This window comes from Schistocerca serialis, chromosome 5, assembly GCF_023864345.2.
Source record: "Schistocerca serialis cubense isolate TAMUIC-IGC-003099 chromosome 5, iqSchSeri2.2, whole genome shotgun sequence".
NCBI classification, from domain to species: Eukaryota; Metazoa; Arthropoda; class Insecta; order Orthoptera; family Acrididae; genus Schistocerca; species Schistocerca serialis.
This window is the reverse complement of record NC_064642.1, coordinates 305,119,044-305,145,640: the sequence shown is the minus strand read 5'-3', so window position 1 is coordinate 305,145,640 and position 26,597 is coordinate 305,119,044.

Here is a 26,597-nt window from a genome sequence, read left to right as displayed (position 1 = left end):
TGCTTTATAAAAATTCGCCAGTAGTGGAATATTAATGTATGTTGTAGTTTTCATTTCCTGTCGCAGAATACATAGCTCTATACTTCATCGCTTCTGTAGGCATTTCTCTTCTTACGTTTGTTACATTTAACTCCTTTTTTTGTCTTTCACCTAACACTGAAAAGACTTTCTCTTAAATTGCTAGGCAAACTTAATTTGTATAATGGCTTGCAGCATGTACCAAAAAAATGTATGTTTTGACATTTACGTCCATACGTGTCTCTAGGAATAACGATTTAAAATGGACGGTATGAAATTAAATTGACAGCAGGGTCGGAGATTCGATAAACAGATGGACCTTCCCTACTTTCTTCCAGGAATGGAAGTCAACAAGTAGGTTTACAGAGTAAAAGTTGCCAACGAAAAGGCTCATTATTTAATGATTGCGGTTTATCCGCAGCTAAGCAAATACACTGGTGTCCAAAATTAAAGCAACAAACTGTTATTTCTCCACCCTATGTCTAATTCACGGTATAATCATACAAACTGTCAACAGATGTCATTACGATCGTGTTCTGTGCGGAATATGACATTCCAATCAACAGATAACCACGCAAGCAATGACGTCAGGGCACCTATCAAGCGCGAGTGTTTGAAGGGTAGTCACACATCCACAATCGCTGCGTTCAGTCACAGACGGTGCAATATGGCACTGAGGACGCTACAGACTCTCTGATGTGGAGGCCCATAAGAAGAATAAAAGCAGGAGAGTCGCAAACTGATCTGGCCCGTTGGCTCAATTAGAATCGTTCTGTCGTTTATCGGATGAAATAACGGTTTATAGAGACCGACACTGTATCCCGGTGACCAGGACATGGCCAACCACACGTGATATCAGAAAGAGTGGACCGTTATTTGGCTGTAAGGGCCCGACTCTACTGTCTTACTACTGCACTTGAACTGGCGTCTGACCTCGCAGAATCTCTTGGACGCATTGCATCGAGGCAAATGATTTAGAGAAGGCTTTATCAGGGTGGCCTTTATTGTTGGAGACCGGCTGTCTGTTTACCTCTGGCTTGCCTTCACAGAAGGGAACGTCTAGAGTGGAGCCGTCAACATGCCACCTAGACAGTCGAACGGTGGGCCAATACTCTTTTCACAGATAAGTTCCGATTTGGTCAGGTGAGTGAGTCTCGACGGATTCGTATCTGGAGGGTATGTAGAACCCTATTTCGGGACCCAAACATTGTGGGAAGAGATCGATACCGAGGAGGATCTCTAATGGTGCGGCCAGGGATTATGTTGACAACTCGAACACTTCTTCATGAAATTGTACTGGTGAATCAGGACGATTAACTGCTCTCAAGTACCGTAAGGAGATCTTGGGATCTCATGCGCTTTTGTTGCGAGCTGCTGTGGGCCCGGACCTCGTATTGGTGGACGATAATGCTCGACCTCATAGAGCACATGTGGTTGATATTTTTTTTTGTAAACGGAAGATACTGCATGAACGGCGAGGCCTGCTCGCTCTCCCGGTTTGAATCACATAGAGCGTGTCTGGGATGCACCAGGGAGACGAGTTGCATCACGTCAGCATCCACCAACCACTCTCCAAAACTTGTGAGCAGCTGTGCAAGAAGGATGGGTACTATTGCCTCAACATGAGGCTGATGACATCATTGACAGCATGTCCCGTTGTTGTCGCACCTGTATTAGTGGCAGAAATGGTCACACCTCGTACTGAGCACATTAAACAGTTATCAAAATGTTTGTGGAAACCCGTTAATTCGGAAAAATACGAAGAATAGTATTGTCTACCGTTAGGCATGTTGCAGTTGATTGCGTTATGTATTCTTTACATTGGTTCTACTTTACTATCACCTGTTTAAACTGTTTTGTGTCAAAATAAACACAACCTTGTAAAATTTCCGTTTGTTGTTTTAATTTTGGACACCAGTGAAATTAAACGCCCTTGTATTAAAGCAGCATACGGCACACTTCGGCTGATTCTGCACAGCCGTCCGAAAACGTATCGCTAGAGTTTGAAAAGTCACTTAGGTGACTTGGCAGCAGCGCCGGATGATTATTCAGAACACTTTCTTTTTGGTACATTTTTGGGACATTTCTTTCATTGGAATTTTGCCATATTCATATAGCATATGTGAGATCGTTTCAAAGTTATCTTTACGACTTGCCGCGAAACGCACCTTTCGATCCCCATTTCTGAAATATACATTATCGTTTTGGAACACCCTTTATTCCAATACAGAATTCGTTAACTAACACTTACAAAATACGTTCTCCTACGTATTATGTGGAGAATGGTGGAAAAGGGAGAAGTCGATCCTGGGGAAGATCTCTTGGGGTTTCGTGGAAAAGTAGAAACACCTTAAGATGTGGGTTGGAAAATAAGTTGAACAAAGGCAATCCTGTATTTATAGCATTTATAGATTTAGAGAAAGCGTTTGATAATATTTGCCGGAATATTCTCTTTGAAGTTATGAATGTAGATAGGATAATGTACAATGAGCAAAATGTTGTACAAAAGCCAGACTGCAGTTGTAAGAGGCGAAGGACATGACAGGGAATCAGTAGTTCAGATTGATGTGAGACCGGTTTGTTGTCTATCGCCGATATTATTCAATCTGTACATTGAGCAAGGAGAGATTTAGAAAGGGAATTAAACTTCAGATATAAACTTAAAAATTTTGAATTCTGATAGTGACAGTACATTTCTGTCACATATGCCAAAGGATTTGGAAGATCAGTTGAAAGGAATGGATATTGTTTTGAGAAGAGGTATAAGATGAATACCAACAAAAATAAGACAAGAGGAACAGAATGAAGTCGAAGCAAATAAAATGGTGCTGAGGGAATCAGGTTAGGAAATCCATACGTATTATAAAAATGCATTTATGTATGTATGTATATTCCACGTATCCTACTAAGCCATTGAATCGATTCCAACCAAACTTGATACACGTCTATCAAGTTCGTTGACATCGTCAACCATGAGATACGCGACCCGTTGTGAATTTTATATTTATGTTAGCGACTGAAAACGAATGAAGCCAAGGTCGCACATGAAATCATTTTTATTTGAGCGGGTTATTATTTTCGGCTAACAGTCAAGCCATCTTATGTTCATAAAACAATCTTGATTAGTGTCGGTGTCATTACGGCTTCACACACGGTTAAAATCTTTCTTAAAATGACAACATCTATACATTACATAAATGAAAACAGCTTTCCATCATTCGTGGCCAGCGTAAATGGACGATAGTCATAAACCAAAGGCGTTATGTCGCCAAAAATTGGTAAGTGACAGGATCAGTATTTACAACGTCTCGTACTAGAGATCATCGTACGAGATCCACCCAAATAAAGAGGATTACGTGTGCGATCTTGACTTCATGAGTTTTCACTTCCTAAAATAAATACGAAATTGTACACGTCTCTTACCGTCTCGAAAGAACCTTTGTGGGAAATGAGAACCACCTACCCCTCAAAGGAGTGAGGGGTGAAAAAGAAGCGTAGTTCACGACGCGCAAATAGCCAGAGTATATTCGTTCACTATTTGAAAATGTGAGCACTTACTGACTTTCAATCAACTTTACACCCAATGTCAAACCTTTACAAGTCTTTTTCCTCGCTGACATGCTCCAGAAAATGATAAAAGGCCAAATGCTTAACGCTTACCACATTTTCACTGTTCATGAAGCCAAACTTGCGTATCAGGCATGGCCTTTTAATTTATTACTTCTTTAGTAAATTTTGCAAACAGCATTCGCAAATAACATGAAAGTATTTAAAAATTGTGTAGTTGTCTGACGCCTATTTCGGGCGATATGACATCGTAGACATTGGGCTGCGTGCCAACGAAATTGCAGTGCGGAATTCGTTAGACAAACAGATGAAATGTGAGTACAAACGTATGTGAAATGAAATGATCGTATGGCACTGATAGCTGGAAATCCGCCCCTAGGGAAGTTCGGCCGCCGGGCTGCAGGTTTTTCCAGTTGCCCCCATATTATGTGACCTGCGAGTCTATGATAACGAAATGATGATGACACTTAACACCCCGTCCTCAAGCGGAGAAGAATCACAGACCAGCCAGGGAATCGAGCCTGGGTCCGCTGCGTGGAACTCAGACGCGCTGACCACTCTGCTAAAGAGAATGATTATGTGCGAAAAATGTTAAATATGTGTGACATGTGAGTACTTGGGCAAAGCCACGGGCAAGAAGCTCCCAATAAACCTATGAATCGATTTTAACCAAACTTGGTAAAAGTATTACCTGCTACCTGGAAATAAATACTGTGGGGTAAAAACCAGCAACCTTCCACTGGGGTGGGGGAGATAACTTGGAGAGAGAAGAGGGCAGGAGGAGACAGACAGACAGAGAGGGGAAAGAAGAGATGGACAGAGAAAGGGGAAGCAGCGCCCTCACCAGTAGCAGCCAGCTTGTTTACTTCTCCGGCGGCGCACGTAGTGCCAACGAGAGGCTTTCGGTGGGTGACGTTACGGCATTGAACCGTCACACATACACTTCTGAACATTCCACTGCGTGCAAAATGAAAAACAGCAAAACTTTGTTATTGTGCGTATGCAGTATAGTAGGAGCAATACATTGTTAAATTTGTAGGTGTTTTGATGACGTACAGGGTGCGAAAATTAGAACACAGGGCGTCCACCTCTGGCAGCGACGACGGCTCTAACCTCGCTGGGCATCAAGTCCAAATGAGTTTATATGACAGACACTGGTACGTCATTCCACGCTGCTTCAACTCTGTCTCAGTGGCCGGGGGGTGATGGCGTGCCAGTCTCCCCGCAACCCATGAGCAAATGTTTTCAGTAAATGAGAGATATGGATAACGTTCTGGCCAGGGCAACAATGGAACACCCTCCAAACCAAGTTAGGACAGGGCAGCAGGGGCAACAACTTACTGAAACATGGCGCCACGCAGACCTCGAGCACAAATACCGGACTGAAGATATCACTACTTTCTAGCTTCAAGAAAAACGTACCCGCAAATACAGCCAATAGCCACAGAGAGGCCGGCGCCAACCCACTCCGCGCTGCGGGGAGAGTCTTTAGGTATTGAAGCAGAAGCTTCTCTTAAGCCGCGTGCTGTGCCTTAAACTAGCAAATCTGTCATGTTTGCTGTTTTGAGAAACAAATGTATTGCTTTTGCTGTTCTAACAGCACTAGCAAATTGTCAGTGTTAAATTAGCATGCAGAACGGGAAGAACCAACCGTAATAAGCCGAAGAAGACCTAACACGGCCGGAAATGTTCGCCACAGAAAAATCGGAGGAGGCAGAGTCACAGAAAAGACAACAGCAGAAGAAGATGAAGTTCCATATCGTGAAAGGCACTATCCGCAGGGGTTTCTGGTGTTCACCTGTTACACTGGAAGCAACTGGATAGAGGCCTACATGAATTGACTAATGAACTTAGATACTGGCCCAGCATCACTCCGATGGATAATGATACGAAAGTGGGGATCCGGACAGTCACCTTGAATATACCAGGATACTATGAGAAAGATGATGAAAGACTACCTTATTGAAGAACCGATTAGGACAGTACTTGAGAAGAAAGCGTCACGATCTGGCATGGCTGCAAAGCCTTCATACCCGCAACAACACTGGTGGAAAGAAACTGGCAAATTCAGAAGAAACTGCTAAGAAGAAGAGGAGGCGAAGAACATGCGGGAAACGTGCGACATCAACTCCAGAGAAGACCAAAAGTGGCCACGGAGCGGCCCCCCAACCATGTGCCCCAACCCCGTCTCCCCGCCATTGACAGTGGTTGGGGGGGGGGAGGGGGCGACCGTGCAGAGCGAAGTCGGGGCAGACGCTCCGATACACCGAGGAGGAAAAGCCGCTGCAGTGACAGCAGGCAGCCCAAAGCCAGAAGACCGAGAACCTCGAGTGCAGGTGCTGGTTAGGATCGAAGTGCTTGTCAGTGGGGTAGAGTCGAGACTCTACAGCCAACTTGTGTCCAGATTTTTTATTTTTGCGCTGGATTTCTGTGGCTGTTCGAGCTGTAGTGAGGGCTTCAAAATAGCGTAGAAGCGCATTATCAGTCCCAGCCCAGGTTTTAGAGGAGGCTTTCCTTTGGCTGCGAGGAAAATGCCGGAACTTCCATCTTCTTTTCCTTCTGCCCTCCAAAACATAAAATAAATAGTGTCCTCACAGATGTACCAAATATTCTTTTGCCCAAACGAAAGCACATTTTGAAAATGGGCTCATGATCCCAATCAGGGACGGAATAAAAAGAAACAAAAAAGCTGTAGCACTGTTTTCGAGATATTCAGCAGTTCCACCAACTCGTTCTCTTTCTGTGTAGGATTTTTTTATTTTTATTTTTTTAAATAGGAGCACATGCAGATTTAGCCATCCTTTAAATATGTCGCAAAGAGTTTTTGTTTCGAGTACACCTTTTATAAAGTCGTTAAACGTGGAAACCACCATAGCAGGTAAAAAGGAAGCACAAACTACCCCTGTGAACGCCCATCACAAGTAACACATCCTCACAACCAATGAATAGCAACGTTTTCCGAAACAAGTCCATTAACCTAACAAATAAACCTTAAGAGATAACATAGCAGTGTCGATAGTGGAATGAAACTTTGTAATTGCGCCAGCTGCAGCGGGCAGCGTTGCTTGTTTTGTTTAATATGTGCTACACAAAGTGTTTGGCCCAGTACCTTGTTAATACTCATAGCCGCAAGGGAAATTGCAATCGCTTTAAATCGAAGGGCATATCTAAATCACTGGGTGCTAACGGAATGAGACGAATGAAAACGTTTTTACGTGTATGAAAAGATGCTCTGTTGCTCTGTCGGTTGTAGCAGTTTACCGTAAGCATCTCATTGTGTTTCGGGAGAATATGTCTTGTATTGTTTCAGCTCTGTTTTCACTTTTTCAAGTGCGGCTAACTGTTTCAAGTAGGGCTATGTCTGACTCGAACTGATCGAAGAGTTTACGTCACAGTTCTGGAGAGCTCGGGTTCTGTTCGAACTTTTGATCGGCCTGCGATCTAGTGACGTTTATTCGCACTGTACTCACGATCTACTTTAGCTTTTGTAAGGCACTGTGAGTTTTATTAATCAAAGCAAATGTGAAACGCAGGTTAAAATAGCTTCTAACGTATATGTCATATCTAACAACAGTGACTAGTCAACAAATAAGAGTTTGAGATCATGTCTCTGTCAAGACGGGTATTGGCGGTGTAATTTATTCTCGCGATAGGAATTACACTCAGTGTAGCACGATATATTTCGTTTGTCAGGCATTTAATTTTTCATTGATTTTCCTCATTGGTTCATCTGAACGTAGAAATTTGAAGTAAATATGCCAAGAGCCTTGAAATAAATGAGTCAAGTACTTCTCTCATATATATATATATATATATATATATATATATATATATATATATATATATATAAAATCGTGTATATCAAAAAATAAATAGCCTATGTCCGTCCAAATGTTCACTAGGGAATCGTGCGTGTAGAAATTTGGAGTAAATCGTCCAAGAACTTTCCCCTTTACAGATTACCTACATATTACATACATATCTATTAAAACTCTTATTAAGAAATCTTATGTAGACAGTGATCTCCCTCTTGTCTTGAGGGTAAAGTGTGCAAAATTTCATCAAGATCGGAAATAGACCGTAGATTTCAATGAGTTACAAATAAACAGACACTCTTCTTTGTACTTGTAGATAGATTAAGGTAAGATAACTTTAACAAACAACAGTCGTTTCATTTGACTTTTTCGTTGAATGTAAGTACTGCACTAAGAAGAAATTATCATTAGTTGCAGATGAAAACAGTATCAACATACTAACTGAGCGGATGTAAACGTCCGAGCGAAGGCGGATACACCGGTTGACGCCATACCACCAAAGTTAAGCACTGCCGGGCGTAGCCAGTGTCTGGATAGCTGGCCATCCGGTTAAGCCGCAAGCTGTTGACATATTTCCGTTTGGTTTTACGGCACAGTGGATAGGAGGGGTGCTCCCTGATCACCAGTCTTTACGTGGACGTTCTGGAATCAATCACAAATCTCTCAACATTAAATCATGAAGTGAGGGCAGGTGACACTTCTGATGGTGATCCGTCCGTCGACTGGGAACGTTAAGCCCGCCGGTGCTTTTGGCGCTCTTCGAGAGGAGTAGGCCATGCGCCAACGTCGGGTTTCACCCTCTCCCTTCTCTCAGCATATCTAACACAAATATGACACTACACTACACTGCAGAGACACACACACACACACACACACACACACACACACACACACACACACACACACATACCCACATACCCACACAATGTTACCCACACTTAACAGATACACTTACGCACACAACTCTCATACTTCGCGAAGGAAAGATGCCAGCGTGCGTGTAGGATAGGGGAAACCTGTCCACTTAGGCTATTAAACCTGCTCTCATGGTCTCCCAGCCCATCATACCATACAACTTTACTTACTTTGACTCTATGTCCTATTAAATTACATATTTTATTAAAATATACTGACCATAATCCCAAATTTGTTCATACAGTATACCCATCCAATATTTACTGTTATTCCACAGAAAAAAAATGTACATATTAGCGATCGTGAAACTTCGCCGAAATATGAACGCTACAAGAGAAAAAGAAGGGAAGGGTCTATAATCAAAGCAGAATCTTTTTCTGAACCATTCATATAAAATACATTTTATTTGTTCTAAGTACTGAGTGTTACTTATGTGAGGATGTATATCAACTGACGCCCACGGGTTGTGACACTACAAAAGGAAGGAAATGATAGTTGTGGCAGAAGTTCCCTTTACCACACACACCAAGCGAGGTGGCGTAGTGGTTAGCACACTGGACTCGATTCTGAAGGACGACTGTCTAAATCCCGTCCGGACATCCAGGCTTAAGGTTTCTGTGATTTTTCTAAAATCGCTCACGCAAATTAAGGGATGTTCTTTTGAAAGGGCACGCCAAAGTTTCTTCCCCATCCATCAGTCCGAGTTTGTTCACTGCCTCTACTGACCTCGCTGACCACTGGACGTTAAATACTAATCTTCTTTACATCCACGACACACCATACTGTAGCTTACGTTGAACAGATGTTAATAAAAGACTTGCGACGCTGTCTGCTGCAATTCCATGTGTCCTTCATGCTCGGTGGTTTTCACTGTATACTTTCGTTTTGCTGCTTTCCTCGGTTCTACACTGCCGACTCAGGGCTCTAAAACACTTCCGGAAGCCGGCTGTAATGGATTCCTTTTCCAGATGTTTACGTGCCGCCGCCAATGCACTCTTCTCCTCTGGTGCGCAGGCGAAGCTCCCGCCATCCCGTGCAGCCAGGGTGCAGAGCTGGTTGCCTGCCCCGCAGGGGTCTGTGCTGCTGGGCGAGTCTGGTTGCGCTGTTCGTTTTGCTCGCGCGGCGCGGCGCGAGGTGAACGGCCTGCGCCTGCCGGCTGCCGCAGCCGGTTCCAGCCTGCCTTTCATTTATTAGTCTTCTTTTGTTTTTGTTCCGCGCAAACATCGGACGTGCAAGATGAGCGCCCCGCTCGGCTGGGCTCGGCTGTCGTCGGCCGCGATCGCCCATTACGTCTTGTCGAGATCTGAGCCAACGTTCGTCACGTCTGGCTACGTATTGGCACGTGACTTCATACAATATTGTTGCTGGAAGAGTAAATTTTTGCTCTCGATGTACTTACTTTGCAAATTACCGTTACAGTTTCCGCTGAACTGCTTTATGACCTAGAACTAAACTGGATAATACTGTCCGGAGACACCAATATACAGGATGAGGCAGCTAAGACAGGCCACCCCAGATCTACCCAGAATGAATAAATACATCGAGGTGCGATTTTTTCCTAGTTAAAGCAGACAATGTAGAGAATGTCCGAATGTTGACAAGTAATTTTTGTCACTTACACTCCCCGAATTACGAAACAAATGTGTTGTGTGTGTGTGTTTTTTTTTATGCAGTGGGGCATAGACTCCTTCTTCGCATCTAAAAGAAGCTACTAAGAGAACTTCAGCGGTAGAACACGTATGGGACTTGATCAAACAGTATCAAAATAACAGTGCTACAAACCAGTGTCCCGCTGTCAGGAGAAGAGGTTACTCAAACATTTGTTCTTTTATTCACAATATAAGCAAAAACCTATCTCAGGTACGGTTCTTGTGTTTACCTGTGGGCTTGAACTCCATCAGACTGTGTTCTACTGTTGCAGCTATGAGATAACTTGTTCGTAAAGCCACTGAGACATTCATAATGTATACGACAGTCGAAAAAGTGGATATCATTTACGGCGAATCTCGCCAAAGTATTAGAGCAGCGGTGCTGTTGTATGCTCAAGGGTACTGAGATCTTGACAAGCACTCACGATCTATCTTTGAAAACGTCCTAAAAAAATTCTAGAAACTGTAAGCGTGGACACTAAAACACGCCAAGGGGAAAAAGTAACTGATTAAAGAAATAAAACCAAAATTTTAGCAGCAGTAACACACAATAAAAATGTCAATAAGACACATTTCAGAAGTACAATAGGAATCAACCAAACGAGTGTTCTGCGAACACTACATTTCATCGTACTTCATCCTCTTCACAATTTGTTGCATCTATAACTTCATGACAATGACTTCCAAAATTTGTTAGAATGTTATCTACGAAAAGTGTAAAGTGATGCGGCATATCAATGGAAAATTTTATTTAAGGAAGAAGCTTCGTTCAAAACCCACGGGCAAGTCAATCTCCGCAATATGCACCAATCGTCAGTTAAAAATCCACGATGACTCAAAGAAGTTTATAAAAACAACGCTCTTGGTCTACCGACGTTCGGTGCCTGTTTTTAAGGACCGGCCTCATTGTTCCCTCTTTTATTGATGGAAATCTAAATACACTCAAGTATCTCGAGTTCCGAAGATACTCTGCTGCCTCAGTTATTGGAAGACATCCCACTGGACACGAAGCAACCAGTGTGGTACCAAGATGTCCGATGTCCTTCCCGTTCTGCAAGTGTAATAACAGACCGTCCTAAGAGAACATTTGGAGAACTTTGGAACGGTCTTTCAGGAAATGCATTCGCCAAACTTAAGATTTCTATACTTTTATCTGTGACGAAAATGATAAAAACAGATGTATTATGAAATACTGACTAATCCCGAAGGCAGTCGGATCCTGTGATGCTGTTAACTCCAGATGAAATTCAACGTACGGTATTCTTTCTCCAGAATCACTTTCTGGCGCGTAGCAGTCCTCAAGGTCGATATTTTGAGCCCTTGGTATGAGAGCAGTGATAATGAACACACGAAACGTACATGAGTTAAGTGTTTGCTTACACTTGGTACAATAGAGCAAACTTTTAGGAATTTTCTCTCCTGGCGGCAAGAAAGTGATTTGCGGCGCCCTTATCCCGATACCGTTTGAACAAGTTCCTTACACGTTATGTCGTTGAAGTTCTCTCAAGCAGTTTCTTTCAAAAGCTACAGAGTGTGTATTTCCATTAGGGAAAAAATAAAGACGACGTCGCAATTAGGTGACCATAAACAATAAAAACTACTTGCGAACGTCAGAAAATTCTCTATATTTTACGATATACCTTGGCGAAAAGCGCACGTCGAAATGTTTATTCTCTGGATATATTTCGGGTGGCCTGTGTTAGCTGCCGTACTCTGTATATGGCAGAAGAAGACTACATTTTCATTAAGAAGATGGGATTACATGTTTTCATACTGGTGTCTCGCTAGTGATAAGGCACAAAAATGACTAGTTATCGAAGTTGTTCCAAGTGAAGACGCATTGTTAAGCGATTAGGTTACTTATTGATCGTACTCCCCTTGAACTATAGACCTTAGCGAGGCAGAGTGGCTTGCATGCCTCACGACTGAAGGGGTATCTGAGGAGAAGCCAAACTAACATGTGGTTCCTGTAGACCGACAGCAGCCTTTTCAGAAGTCACAGGGACAACAATCTGCATGACTGATTGATCTTCCGAGATGGCCTTAGCCAACATGGCCTTCCTATGCTTCTGCTCCGAAGGCTGAAAACAATCTGAAACTACAGTCGTTTCTGTCGGAGGACGTGAAGCCCTACTGTGACGATGGCATACTCTTCGGTAAAATATCCCAGAGGTAAAATAGTTCTCCGTTCAGATCTGCGGGTGGGGATTACTCAGGAGGATTACATTAAAAAAACAAGACTGCCATTCTACTGGTCTGAGAATGGGCTGTTAGAGTCCTTAACCGCGGAGGTAGATTAGAGCTTTTGAAAAGGAGAATGGTTAAACTGAAATTAGATACAGCAGGAATTAGTGATGTGCAGTGGCATAAAACACAAATTGTGTGGAGGTCAGCATAGGATTATTAAACACAAAGTATTTTGGGAGATCAGTATATTGTTAACATTACAAAATCGAATAAACGTAATGAAGGAGTAAACCTTATAATGAATAAGAAAATACGAAGGCGGTCATAGTATACACATTGTTGTAGCTAAGGTAGACACAGTTAACGCCCACAACAGTAGTACCTGGTTGTAGACATAGATATCGGACAGGTAAGCATAGGTAGAAGGAAGGTAATTACGAAGAAACCATGAGTACACATGGGAAAGTCAGATTTTAATAGGGCTCTGGAAGACTTGAAGCCGGCCGCGGTGGTCTCGCGGTTCTAGGCGCGCAGTCCGGAACCGCGCGACTGCTACGGTCGCAGGTTCGAATCCTGCCTCGGGCATGGATGTGTGTGATGTCCTTAGGTTAGTTAGGTTTAAGTAGTTCTAAGTTCTAGGGGACTGATGACCACAGCTGTTAAGTCCCATAGTGCTCAGAGCCATTTGAACCATTTTTTGAAGACTTGAAGCAAATGAGGCGCAAGGGGTAGACAAAATTTCTTCTGAATTTCAAACGTTATTGAGGGACGTGGCAACCAATCGACTGTTCACATTTATGTGTGGAATCTATGAGACTGGCACCGTATCATCAGAGTTTCGGAAAAAATATCATCCATATAGTCCCTTAGGCAGCAAGGGGCTACAAGTACGAGGATTATCGCACATTCAGCTTAACATTCCATGCAACCATGTTGCTGACAAGAATAATGTACAGAACAATGGTAAAGAAAATTGAGGATGTGTTCGTTGACAGTGCGGATTTCCGAATTGTAAAGGAAACTGAGAGATTTTTCTGAGGTCGTGCTTCGTAATGGAAGCAAGACTTGAGAAAAATCAAGATTCGTTCATTGGGTATGCAGACCTAGGAAAAGCGTTCGACAATTTGAAATGGTGCAGTATCTTCGAACGAATAAGCCACAGAGAAAAACGAGTAATATTCGGTGTGTACAGGATCGAATAGAGTACAGAAACAATGGGCGACCAAGAACAAACTGCTGGGATTAAAAAGTGTGTATGAAAGGGATGTGTCTTTTTCCCCTGTTGTACAACCTATGCATCGAAGAGCAACGACAGAAATAAAATAAAGGTTCAAAAGTGAAAGCAGAACGAGGATATTAGTGTTTCATGTCCCGTAGACATCGAGATTATTAGAGACGGAGCACAGGCTCGGATTAGGGTAAGAGGGAGAAGGAAAGCAGCGATGCCCATTCAAAGGAGCCATCCCGGCATTTGCCGTAAGCGATTTAGGGAAATCACGGAAATCCTACATCAGGATGGCCGGTCTCGGGCTTGAACAGTCGTCCTCCCGAATGCGAGTCCAATGTACTAACCACTGCTGCTGCACGCCGCTCGGCAAGAGTGAAAGTGAGGAAGAATTGCAGGACCTGTTGAATTGAATATACACTTCAATGACCACACACTGCGGTTTGAAAATAAACCGGTGAAAAGCGAAATCAAGTAAGTGTAGCAGAAATGAAATTCACGATAAGCGTATTATGAAAATTGCGGAAAACTAAGTAGACGAAAGAATTCTGCTACCTTGGAAGCCAAATAACACATGGTGAGCGAAGCCTGGATGGCAAAAGAAGCAGACTAGCGTAGACAAAAGAGATAAGTCATAGCCGGAAAACGCATGCTAATAACAAACATCGGCATTATTTTGAGGATGAAATTTCTAAGAATGAACGTTTGGATCACAGTAGTGTATGGCAATGAGTTGTGGGCACTTAGAATACCGGAAAAAGAGGGGATTGAAGTGTCGGAGATGTGGCACTACTGACGGATGTAGAAAATCAGATGGACTGAGAAGATAGGGAATGAAGAGCTTCGCTGTAGAATCGATGAAAAAAAGAACCTACGAAAAACACTGATAATTAGAATAAGCAGCATGACAGGATGTGTGTTAATACACACGGAAACTGTACAGAAAATTGGAATATATATCAACATAAACATAATTTTCGCTGTTTTTATTGCTCGTGAAAACCGCACATTGCATGTTGTACCATCATACAGCGACACCTTCAGAGGTGATGGTCCAGATTACTGTACACACCGGTACCTCTAATACCAGGTAGCACGTCCTATTGCGTTGATGCATGCCTGCATTCGTCGTCGCATACTATCCACAAGTTCATCAAGGCACTGTAGGTCCTGATTGTTCCACTCAACGGCGATTCGGCGTAGATCCGTCAGAGTGGTTGGTGGGTCAAGTCGTCCATAAACACCCCTTTTCAATCTATCCCAGGCATGTTCGATAGGGTTCATGTCGTTATCCTGAAGGAAGTCATTCACAAGATGTGCACGATGGGGGCACGAATTGTCGTCCATGAAGATGAATACCTCGTCAATATGCTGCCGATATGCTGGCACTATCGGTCGGAGGATGGCAATCACGTATCAAACAGCTGTTACGGGGCGTTCCATGACCACCAGCGGCGTATGTCGGGCCCACATAATGCCACCCCAAAACAGCAGGGAACCTGCATCTTGCTGCACTCGCTGGATAATTTGTCTAAGGCGTTCAGCCTGACCGGGTTGCCTCCAAACACGTCTCCGACGATTGTCTTGTTGAAGGCATATACGACACTCGTCGGTTTAGAGAACGTAATGCCAATCCTGAGCGGTCCATTCGGAATGTTGTTGGGCCCGTCTGTACCGCGCTGCATGGACCCCGCCATGGACGTCGGGAGTGAAGTTGCGCAGCATGCAGCCTATTGCGCACAGTAACACGACGTTCTCTGGCTGCACGAAAAGCATTATTCAACATGGTGGCGTTGCTCCGAGCCAGAATCCGTAGGTAGCGGACACCCACTGCAGTAGTAGCCCTTGGCCGGCCTGAGCGAGGCATGTCATCGACGTATCCTGTCTCTCTGTATCTCCTCCATGTCCGAACAAGATCGGATTGATTCACTCCGAGACGCCTGGACAACTCCCTTGTTGAGAGTCCTTCCTGGCACAAAGTAACAATGCGGACGCGATCGAATCGCAGTGTTGTCCGTCTAGGCATGGTTGAACTACAGACAACACAAGCCGTGGACCTCCTTCCTGGTGGAATGACTGGAACTGATCGGCTGTCAGACCCCCTCCGTCTAATAGGCGCTTCTGATGCGTGGTTTTTTTTACATTTTTGGACGGGTTTAGTGACGTCTCTGAACAGTTAAAGGGACTGTGTCTGTGATACGATATCCAGTAAAGTGTCTGTGATACGATATCTAGTAAACGAATATCTTCAGGAGTTCTGGTAATCGGGATGATGCAAAACTTTTTATGATGTGTGTACATCAGGGCATAAGTTTCATGGTAATAGAGGAAGCTGTAGATGAAGGACGGCAATGACGTACCAAACTCCATGCTGGCCGAGTCTCGGGTCCACGTGCAGGCCAATTCTCTGCCTTTCATGGCTTTATTCGGCCTTTCTCGGATGTACCCGCTACAGCGCGACATTTCCTTCAGTATTGCGGCGTGGTATTTTTGGGCACTTCAGTTAGTCAGTGTTGTTTACCTTCATTATTTGTTCATGATACGAAGGACGTTCGATGTCCAAGGGCTGCTCGCACAAAAAGTGTCACTCTAGGGATCTATCGTCGCAAGCGTTTCAAAATGAATGGGAATCATAGGATACAGGAATGAGATTTTTCAGTATCTGTTATGCAGTCACATAATCGATGGTCGCTGCGAATTTGCTATGAAAGGACAATATTATACAGAAATTTAGTTGACAACGAAAACAGAATGAATCACAACGATCGACAGACGGGATTCATTGTTCGGTGCGTCAAGAAGCACTTTGTGCTAAATTTGTAGGCTTGGACCAGATGAAGAAAATGGTGGTACAAACAGTAAAATTTCTGAAGTCGCACGTATTGTTCAACTGTCGGTTGCTGCAGTTTTCGACGGTATTGGAAGAATGGTATGGAAGCTTTATATAGTTCTGCAAAGTACGTTGATTAAGCATAAAACCAGATTCGATTTAAAACCAGATATTAATTTGTGAAGGAAAAAAAGAATGTAGAAACGGAAATTACATTGTTAGGAGTGGATTGCAAGCGTCACACTTTAAGTGAACTTAACTGCTGACAGTGAGACACTGCAAAGTAAGAAACAATTTATTTGTGATTTGACGGGGATGCATTTAAGAAGAAAATCGCGTTTTAGAAGGGACAAATTCTGACAAACGATGTCTGGTTCACTAAGCTCATTGGCTTTAAACGAAACGCTAGATTTTTTCAGGTAGAGTTACCAAGCGTACATAATTAGGTAGCAAAAGTGTTACAATATTTCTATTAGCATATGAGTTCAGAAAGACTTTTTTAGGTTATGAAAGTAAATAAGTTACAATTACGGGGCAACTTAAGTGCGAAAACCTGCGAAACTCTGTCTGTCCGTATGCCGCTAGTTTGTATATGTTCACCGCCCGAAAGATAATTAAATAGTAAAGAAAATTAGTTTTTTGTGATTTATGTTGTTGAGAAATATGAAATGTGGAACTCAGCCGTATGCCATTTGACTGCGTTGCCACCTAAATACGGCGCGTTCGCAGTTTGCCCCTCTTCCTCTCCTCCTGCTCACGCAGCTTGGTGTGGTGGCGGAGTAAGTGTGCAGCCATGCCGTGCGCTGTGGCACTTGGACCAGACACAGCTCGCGAGCTGAATTATTAGGCTCCTCTGCTGTAGAGGAAGGCGGTGGTTGGAATACATCCAACAAATTATTGAGAATGTACGGTGCAAGTCCTACTGTCAGTTAAAGATGTTGGCTCAAGTGAAGAATTCAGAGTGGGCCGCATCAAACTACCTAGATAACGTGAGTGAAAAAATAAAGTTACCCAGATGTAGAAATTTATAAGACACAGGTTTAATCACTTGTAATCGTACATAAAGAAGTGATGTTGTTTTGGCCGCACAATTGTATTTTGTGTATTTTATGGACAACAGCTTAAATATTCAATAATTTGATACTCATTTTGCTTCCTATGTTCGGTTATTAAGTCACACAGCTTTCGGAAATCATAAAAACAGAAATACATAGATTACTGTCCTGAAAACAAAATGTTATACATATAATGTATGATTAATTTTATAATTATGGATACCTTAAAAATTTAGAGGACATAAGAAAATGAAACAGAGAACCCTTTACATTCACTATTATTTACGGAGTAACAAAAAGTACTATGGTTAACACTTCCTGAAGTATGGTCCATTGGGTTTGGTTCAGAGCCATTTGGCGGCCGTCAACTTTGGAGCATCCGAAGAAGAAGGAAAGATAAATAAGACTATAACAACGGGATTATTCTTCAGGCTTTCCCAGCGAGGTTGTTGAATAATCGGGTTTTGCCGGTTATTCAACATAACAACGAGGTTATTGGGCATGTGACACAATCTTGAATATGACAAGAAATATGTGCTATCGCTTTCAAATGAAGTATTGTAGTAATTGTCTTACCCAGACCACGGGAAATTTGCACCAGAATGGCCAGATGCTGATCTCAATCCTGCTCCTACCGACTGTTGGTGCATTGCGTTAACACTTAGTTGCTTTAGTGTTTATACATAGTTCTTATTGTATATACTCCTTTACATACGGTAAGTATCGTATCAAACAATACCCTGGTGCCTATTTAAATTGCAGCACCAGGGAGGATAGCCCATGAAATTTTGTTCTTAGCACGCAGCGGAGTAGGAAAAATAAATCTTCAATTTTGTATGTGATGTAAGATGAATACAATGTGCTACAGAGAAACCTATAACAGTGTCTCAAATGTGGTGGGCACTGAGTTGAAATGAGCGTGGTGGACGGATAAGGGTACAGCATTTCACCCCTTTTCAACGCTGCTCTAGAGATCGCAGTGACTGGCGCTTGGTCTCTCTGTAACTTTTTAGTGGGCGAGAAAATGAAGAACGTGGTGGCCGAGACAACACGAGAAAATTGAAGCTTTAGATTATTTTGTCGACAGAGAACATTACGAAGAGGTCGAAAAAAGGCCAGATACTGTGCCTAACACAACAGAAATTTAATGGCTGTTATCCAGAATACTGGCTATGGTTCAAATGGCTCTGAGCACTATGGGACTCAACTGCTGAGGTCATTAGTCCCCTAGAACTTAGAACTAGTTAAACCTAACTAACCTAAGGACATCACAAACATCCATGCCCGAGGCAGGATTCGAACCTGCGACCGTAGCGGTCTTGCGGTTCCAGACTGCAGCGCCTTTAACCGCACGGCCACTTCGGCCGCAATACTGGCTATGGAACCGGAGGTGATTGTGTAGTGTAACGAATGTCACCCCATATCATACACAAGGTGTTGCACCGCACATCGTTGGATAATGTAATCTGTCAAACATTCATTTTCGTCGGTGCCTGCATAAACGAACACATCCATCGTAATACCGTACACAAAACAGGGCCTCTTCTGAAAAGACAACGTCGTGCGCCTCCGGTCTCCCATGTCTATGCTAGGCAGACTGCAGTTCTCTGCTGCCGCGTCAATGGGACTTGCAAAAATGGTCACCGTGCTGACAGTCCGTGGTGCTCCAAACGTCGTCAGACTGTTCGTGTTTACAAGACTTAAACAACTCCAAGGTATGGAACGTGGCAGTAGGTCCCTACAGTGCTGAGACGAAAACATGTCTTACCTCTCGGGAGCTGGGCATGTGGGGCCACTGAGACCCTGCGTGGTGGTATGGCCTACCAGAACCCACAGACTCCATATTCGCATGGCAGCGGTGAGACCTCGACCAATTAGAGCAACAATATCGTCGACCAATAAGCCCCAGTCTCGGTAGGGCACGAAACTAAAGCAGTCGAACCCTTACACATGTTGACAGACGTTTCTCCTTCTTCCTCACAACCAAAATTCAAAATATGATTTCTGATTGATAAATTCGCTTGTCTTACGTACAGAACGTTGATAACGTTACTCATATCGACTGCGGTACTTTCCAGATATGCAGGCATGTGCGAGGTCGCGCTGAAATGTAATGCCTCCGAAAACCTTACGTAAAAACCCTTAGAGCTTTTTAAATAAAACGATCGTCATTAACATTCAACATCTTTGTTCTTAGTGACTACATACTTGCAGCCCACTAACCGTCTTCGCCCTCCGATACTGAGAAGAGTCTGGTGGGATGACTGGGGTGACGTCCACTCAGCCTCGTGAAGAAATCGCGAGCGACTACACTAACTCCCTTGTTCTGAAAGCAGGCATTAAACAGGAGAATGGAGTGCTTAAGCACATAACGCGAAAAACTACTGTTCTATTACGTCCTTTGTAGAGCATGAAGTATAACATGGTCATCTCTGGATGACTGTGCATTTGCATATTACCCTCCTGGTTAGTAAAATTGTAATATTTTGAAGACAGTATTCAGGGTGACAAAGAAGTCAGTTAATATTCGAAAATGCACTGATTCACGGAATACTGTGAGTAGAGAGTTAAAAATTGGTACAAAGGCCTGAAACGACATGACGTTTTATTGAAACCGAAAAATCCCTTAAAATGAGCAACAGTTGGCGCTTTATACGACACAAAAGCAATAAAAGAGCAACATCTGTTTTTTTATCAAACACAATCTTCTTTATAGCAAATGCTGAACATGCCGGCAGCCATTCATGAACAATACCTGTAATGGACAGGCAGTGTTGTGAGCAGAAACGTTCAGATATCAGTATGTATGGTAAGAAACTGATTTCTGACGTTGTCTTTTAGCATCCTAGATTGGGCGATCGCGGTAGACCTGGGACTTGAGGTAAACGCACAACCAATAATCACATGTTTTGAGGTCCGGGACCTGGGAAGCCATGCATGACGGACGTGGCGGATCAGCGCGCGATCCTCACCAAACGATGTGCGCAAGAGATTTCTCACATGTGTGGGAATATGGAGTGGCGCACCATCCTGCATGAAAGTCATATCTTCCAGCAGGTGTTTATCAGTCAGGCTGGCAATGACCTGCTGCCTTCTCCCACTACAGCTCATTCTATACGCGTTTCGCGTGCGATATCAGTTTTGTGTTGCAGTCTAGCACCATCTGTTGGCCAGTTTTTGCACCTGCTTTTGCTTCAATAAAACCCATGTCATTTCAGGGATGTGTGTCAAATTTTACCTCTGCTTATATTGTTTAGTGAATCAATGTATTTTCAAATATTAACGGACTGGACTTTTGAGTCACACTCTATGCTGCCTTCAAGATACAACAATTTTATTAGCCAACAGAGTAATATACATAGTTATCCAGAGGTGACTATGTGATATTTCCTGCCCTATCCAGGATTTAATAGGACAGTAGTTTTTTCGTGTCGTTTGTTTAAGCACTCTCTTGTATCCGCTGACAGCCCACCCCACCCCACCTCACCCGCCCATATGGGGCTAGGGGAATGAAATGATGATAAAGAAAAAGAAAAAAAAACATTCCGTTCTCCTGTTTAATTTCGGCTTTCAGAAAAAGCAAGTTTGTCATGCAGCTTTCAGTTTCCTCAAGAGGCTGACTGGACGTCATCCCAGTCACCTTGTCAACCCTTGTCAGTATCGGAGATAGAACATGGGCCCTCCTTGTGACTACCAGACCGTTGTAATAGACGCAGTACTAAAATTAAAACAAAAAATTTAGCCAGGTGCGAGCAGGACTCGCGCGCTGCTGATGGTTCCGTACAAACTTAATTATGTATACAGACAGGTCATCCATCCGGGGAATCGAAAATCTCGATTTTCGTGTGATATAATTACCTATTAACAGTCTTCTGATTTATTCCCTTGCTTGTACAGTCAAATCTTTCTTCTTGCCAAATTTCTTGGTTCTACATCAAAGGGGAGTACCCATAACTTTTTAAAGAGTGAGTTTACGAGTGTCAAAAAATGACACAAACGACCTATGTCTTGATTGCATTTACTTAGAAGCTTCACTTTTTTACATCAACAAGGGACCGTAGATCTTATTATGACATAATTTCATACAGATACGTTGACCCCGTCCTGAGAAAAGGGATTTAAGAAGTCGGACAGACGGACGAATAAGGATCCTATAAAGATTTCTTTTTTTACCGATTGAGGTTCGGAACTCTAAAAAGGCAGTTCTTTTTATACCCTTTACGCGTGACTGAAAACCATACGAAATGAAAAGTAAGCACAGGAAATTGGCCGCCAATAGCAAAGGTTGTGGGTTCGAGTCCTGGACTGAGGCACACTTTTTAGTCTGGAGGGAAGTTTCGTACCAAATATAGTTTCCAGTGCTGAGGAAACTGAAATACGGTTATTAAGGCATGTCTGTGCAATAGACGTCAGCCTTAACAGCTCTGCCCGGCCCGACGAATAGCCTAAACTCACTCCGTCAGTGTGAGGGCAGTAAAGTGTGAGACGGAGCTACAGTGTTGCCGCGTGCTGTCGTGCCTTTCTTTCTGGTTACGGCAGTAGACAGATGAGCGCGAGATGATCCGCCAGGCGGAATCCCGCCGTTGGGGAGGGCGATAAGATCTGGCGTGCGGTCGCGCTGCTCGTTTTGCGTGCGCGGATTAGCGAACTAGCTGGCTACGAAACCGGCACACGGCCGCCGGCCGCAACGCTGCACTCGCAACCTAATTATTACGCTTGTCCGCTAACAACCAGTGCGCAGCGCTTTGACTTCACACCTTTTTTTCGTTTTGTATAGAAACATGAAGCCACGGCGCTTTGCGGCAGTAGGTACATGGACTGATCTTCTTGCAGATCAAGCACAGGCAGTCTGCCGCTGCGAGGAAAACAGAGTGAGGCACAGCGTTCAAAGGGCAGCAGAGGAACATACACTACTGGCCATTAAAATTGCTACACCAGGAAGAAATGCAGATGATAAAAGGGTATTCATTGGACAAATATATTATACTAAAACTGACATGTGATTACATTTTCACGCAATTTGGGTGCATAGATCCTGAGAAATCAGTACACAGAACAACTACCTCTGGCCATAATAACAGCCTTGGTACGCCTGGGCATTGAGTCAAACAGAGCTTGGATGGCGTGTACAGGTACAGCTGCCCATGCAGCTTCAACACGATACCACAGTTCATCAACAGTAGTGACTGGCGTATTGTGACGAGCCAGTTGCTGGGCCACCATTGACCAGCCGTTTTCAATTGGTGAGAGATCTGGAGAATGTGCTGGCCAGGGCAGCAGTTGAACATTTTCTGTATCCAGAAAGGCCCGTACAGCACCTGCAACATGCGTTCGTACATTATCCTGCTGAAATGTAGGGTTTCGCAGGGATCGAATGAAGGGTAGAGCCAAGGGTCGTAACACATCTGAAATGAAACGTCCACTGTTCAAAGTGCCGTCAATACGAACAAGAGGTGACAGAGACGTGTAACCAATGACACCCCGTATCATCACGCCGGGTGATACGCCAGTATGGCGTTGACGAATACACTCTTCCAATGTGCGTTCACAGTGATGTCGCCAAACACTGATGCGACCATCATGAAGCTGTAAACAGAACCTGGATTCATCCCCAAAAATGACGTTTTGCCATTCGTGCGCCCAGGTTGGTCGTTGAGTACACCATCGCAGGCGCTCCTGTCTGTGATGCAGCGTCAAGGGTAACCGCAGCCATGGTCTCCGAGCTGATAGTCCATGCTGCTGCAAATGTCATCGAACTGTTCGTGCAGATGGTTGTTGTCTTGCAAACGTCCCCATGTGTTGACTCAGGGATCGAGACGTGCCGGCCGGAGTGGCCGTGCGGTTCTAGGCGCTACAGTCTGGAACCGAGCGACCGCTACGGTCGCAGGTTCGAATCCTGCCTCGGGCATGAATGTGTGTGATGTCCTTAGGTTAGTTGGATTTAATTAGTTCTAGGTTCTAGGCGACTGATGACCTCAGACGTTAAGTCGCATAGTGCTCACAGCCATTTGAACCATTTTTTTGATCGAGACGTGGCTGCACAATCCGTTACAGCCATGCGGATAACATGCCTGTCATCTCGACTGCTAGTGATACGAAACCGTTGGGATTCAGCACGGCGTTCCGTATTACCCTCCTGAACCCACCGATTCCATATTCTGCTAACAGTCACTGGATCTCGACCAACGCGAGCAGCAATATCGCGATACGATAAACCGCAATCGCGATAGGCTACAATCCGACCTTTGTCAAAGTCGGAAACGTGATGGTACGCATTTCTCCTCCTTGCACGAGGCATCACAACAACGTTTCACCAGGCAATGCAGGGGAACTGCTGTTTGTGTATGAGAAATCGGTTGGAAACTTTCCTCATGTCAGCACCTTGTGTGAATGCTCTGAAAAGCTAATCATTTGCATATCACAGCATCTTCTTCCTGTCGGTTAAATTTAGCGTCTGTAGCACGTCATCTTCGTGGTGTAGCAATTTTAATGGCCAGTAGTGTATATCCAGTCCAGCGACGTCACATATTGGCTTGTACCATTGTATTCCAACGATACTGAAATTTGATGCAATTGTACCGGTGATTCAAATATGGAAATTTGTCAGTCATCAATGTGCAGGTTGTAAAGGATCCTAAAAGATAACTGATATAGTTTGGGGAGGGGGGGGGGGGGAGGGAAGTAGGGGGTGTTATCACCCTTGTGACTTGTTTGAAGCCTCTCGCACGAATTCCTCATCTCAGTGTAGCACCTGCACCCGATTTCTTCCGGTTCAGTCACGTTAATGCGATCATCACTGAGCTTGACATCAACGTGGTTGGTTTGTTGATTTGGGGTAGGGAACCAAACAGTGAGGTCATCCATCCCATGGATTAGGGAAGGATGGGGAAGGAAGTCGGCAGCGCCCTTCAAAGGAAAAACCTCGCATTTGCCTGACGTGATTTAGGGAAATCATAGAAAACCCAAATCAGAATGGCCGATCGCTGATTTGGACCGTGGGACTCCCGAATGCGAGTACAATGTGTTAACCACTGCGCCACCTCGCTCGGTTCATCAGCTCGCCATAACCACTCACAGATGGTAGGTGGTAGCAATAGCACTGGAATCTACATAAAGCGTGTCGGAGTGACGCGGGAAACAGAACAATAGTTGACGTAATGCGGCAATGAAGCGATTTATCTGACGTACAATGGGGCATCATCATTTGCTTTTGTGCCGAGGGCGGAAGCATTTCCGAAACGCATAAGTTTGTAACTCCGCAGTTGAAGTATATCGTAAATGGAAAAAATGGCGCTATCCAAAAGTGGCGCCGAGGGAAAAGTGGTTCACCACGGGCCGTAGATGACAGGGGTGAACGACGACGAGTAGACTTGCAGCTGTCGAGTAACTGACAGCCCAGATGAATCAAGGGGCTACCGACAGTGTCTCCTCGGCGGACAGATGTCTATTGGCGTGCACGGCGTGAAATGTTTGAAAGCAAACACCTTGAAACATTCGTAGGAAAGGTCCGTGCCGAAGAAGAGAGAGCGTTATGCTCTGGGGAATGTTTTCGTTGCCTTGCCTGGGTGATCTCCTTATTCTGGAAGAAGCAATAGATCAACATATGTATGCATCTATCCTTAGGGACCACTTCCACCCCCTCGTGAAGTTTGTGTTTCCTTGGCTCTGTGGCATCTACCAACCGGACAACGCAACCTCTCACGCATCTCACAATCTACGTGTGTTCTCCGTACTACATGGCCGCGCGGAGTGGCTGCGTGGTTTGAGGCGCTATGTCACGGATTGCGTGGCCCCCTGCCGCCGGAGGTTCGAGTCCTCCCTTGGGTATGGGTGTGTGTGTGTTGTCCTTATCGTAAGTTAATTTAAGTAGTGTGTAAGTTAGGGACTGATGACCTCAGCAGTTTAGTCCTTTAGGAATTTACACACATTTGAACACACATTTTTTGAAGTTTTCTGAGTGTCTTTGAGACCCTAAAAGTAAGATCCTGTTTTCAACAGGTAGCGTGGCTGTATGGTAAAATGCTCGCCTACCACACTAAAGGCCCGGTTACGTTTCCAGGCCACTAAATTTTTTTAAACAATGGCGGATGTTCTAAGAGCATTTCCGTGAAGCGTAAAATAAATGTAGATGGAAAAAATGTTAAGTTTCGGTTATTATTTTTCTCGTTTGTTATTCATTTCGAATGCCTACATAATTCAAAAGTGAAATTCATTAAATATATGCCTATTAACACATGTCTAATTGTCATTTCTTGCGAAAAATGCACGTCATCTTATTTATAGTTACTCATCGACAAGGTAATATACACTCCTGGAAATTGAAATAAGAACACCGTGAATTCATTGTCCCAGGAAGGGGAAACTTTATTGACACATTCCTGGGGTCAGATACATCACATGATCACACTGACAGAACCACAGGCACATAGACACAGGCAACAGAGCATGCACAATGTCGGCACTAGTACAGTGTATATCCACCTTTCGCAGCAATGCAGGCTGCTATTCTCCCATGGAGACGATCGTAGAGATGCTGGATGTAGTCCTGTGGAACGGCTTGCCATGCCATTTCCACCTGGCGCCTCAGTTGGACCAGCGTTCGTGCTGGACGTGCAGACCGCGTGAGACGACGCTTCATCCAGTCCCAAACATGCTCAATGGGCGACAGATCCGGAGATCTTGCTGGCCAGGGTAGTTGACTTACACCTTCTAGAGCACGTTGGGTGGCACGGGATACATGCGGACGTGCATTGTCTTGTTGGAACAGCAAGTTCCCTTGCCGGTCTAGGAATGGTAGAACGATGGGTTCGATGACGGTTTGGATGTACCGTGCACTATTCAGTGTCCCCTCGACGATCACCAGTGGTGTACGGCCAGTGTAGGAGATCGCTCCCCACACCATGATGCCGGGTGTTGGCCCTGTGTGCCTCGGTCGTATGCAGTCCTGATTGTGGCGCTCACCTGCACGGCGCCAAACACGCATACGACCATCATTGGCACCAAGGCAGAAGCGACTCTCATCGCTGAAGACGACACGTCTCCATTCGTCCCTCCATTCACGCCTGTCGCGACACCACTGGAGGCGGGCTGCACGATGTTGGGGCGTGAGCGGAAGACGGCCTAACGGTGTGCGGGACCGTAGCCCAGCTTCATGGAGACGGTTGCGAATGGTCCTCGCCGATACCCTAGGAGCAACAGTGTCCCTAATTTGCTGGGAAGTGGCGGTGCGGTCCCCTACGGCACTGCGTAGGATCCTACGGTCTTGGCGTGCATCCGTGCGTCGCTGCGGTCCGGTCCCAGGTAGACGGGCACGTGCACCTTCCACCGACCACTGGC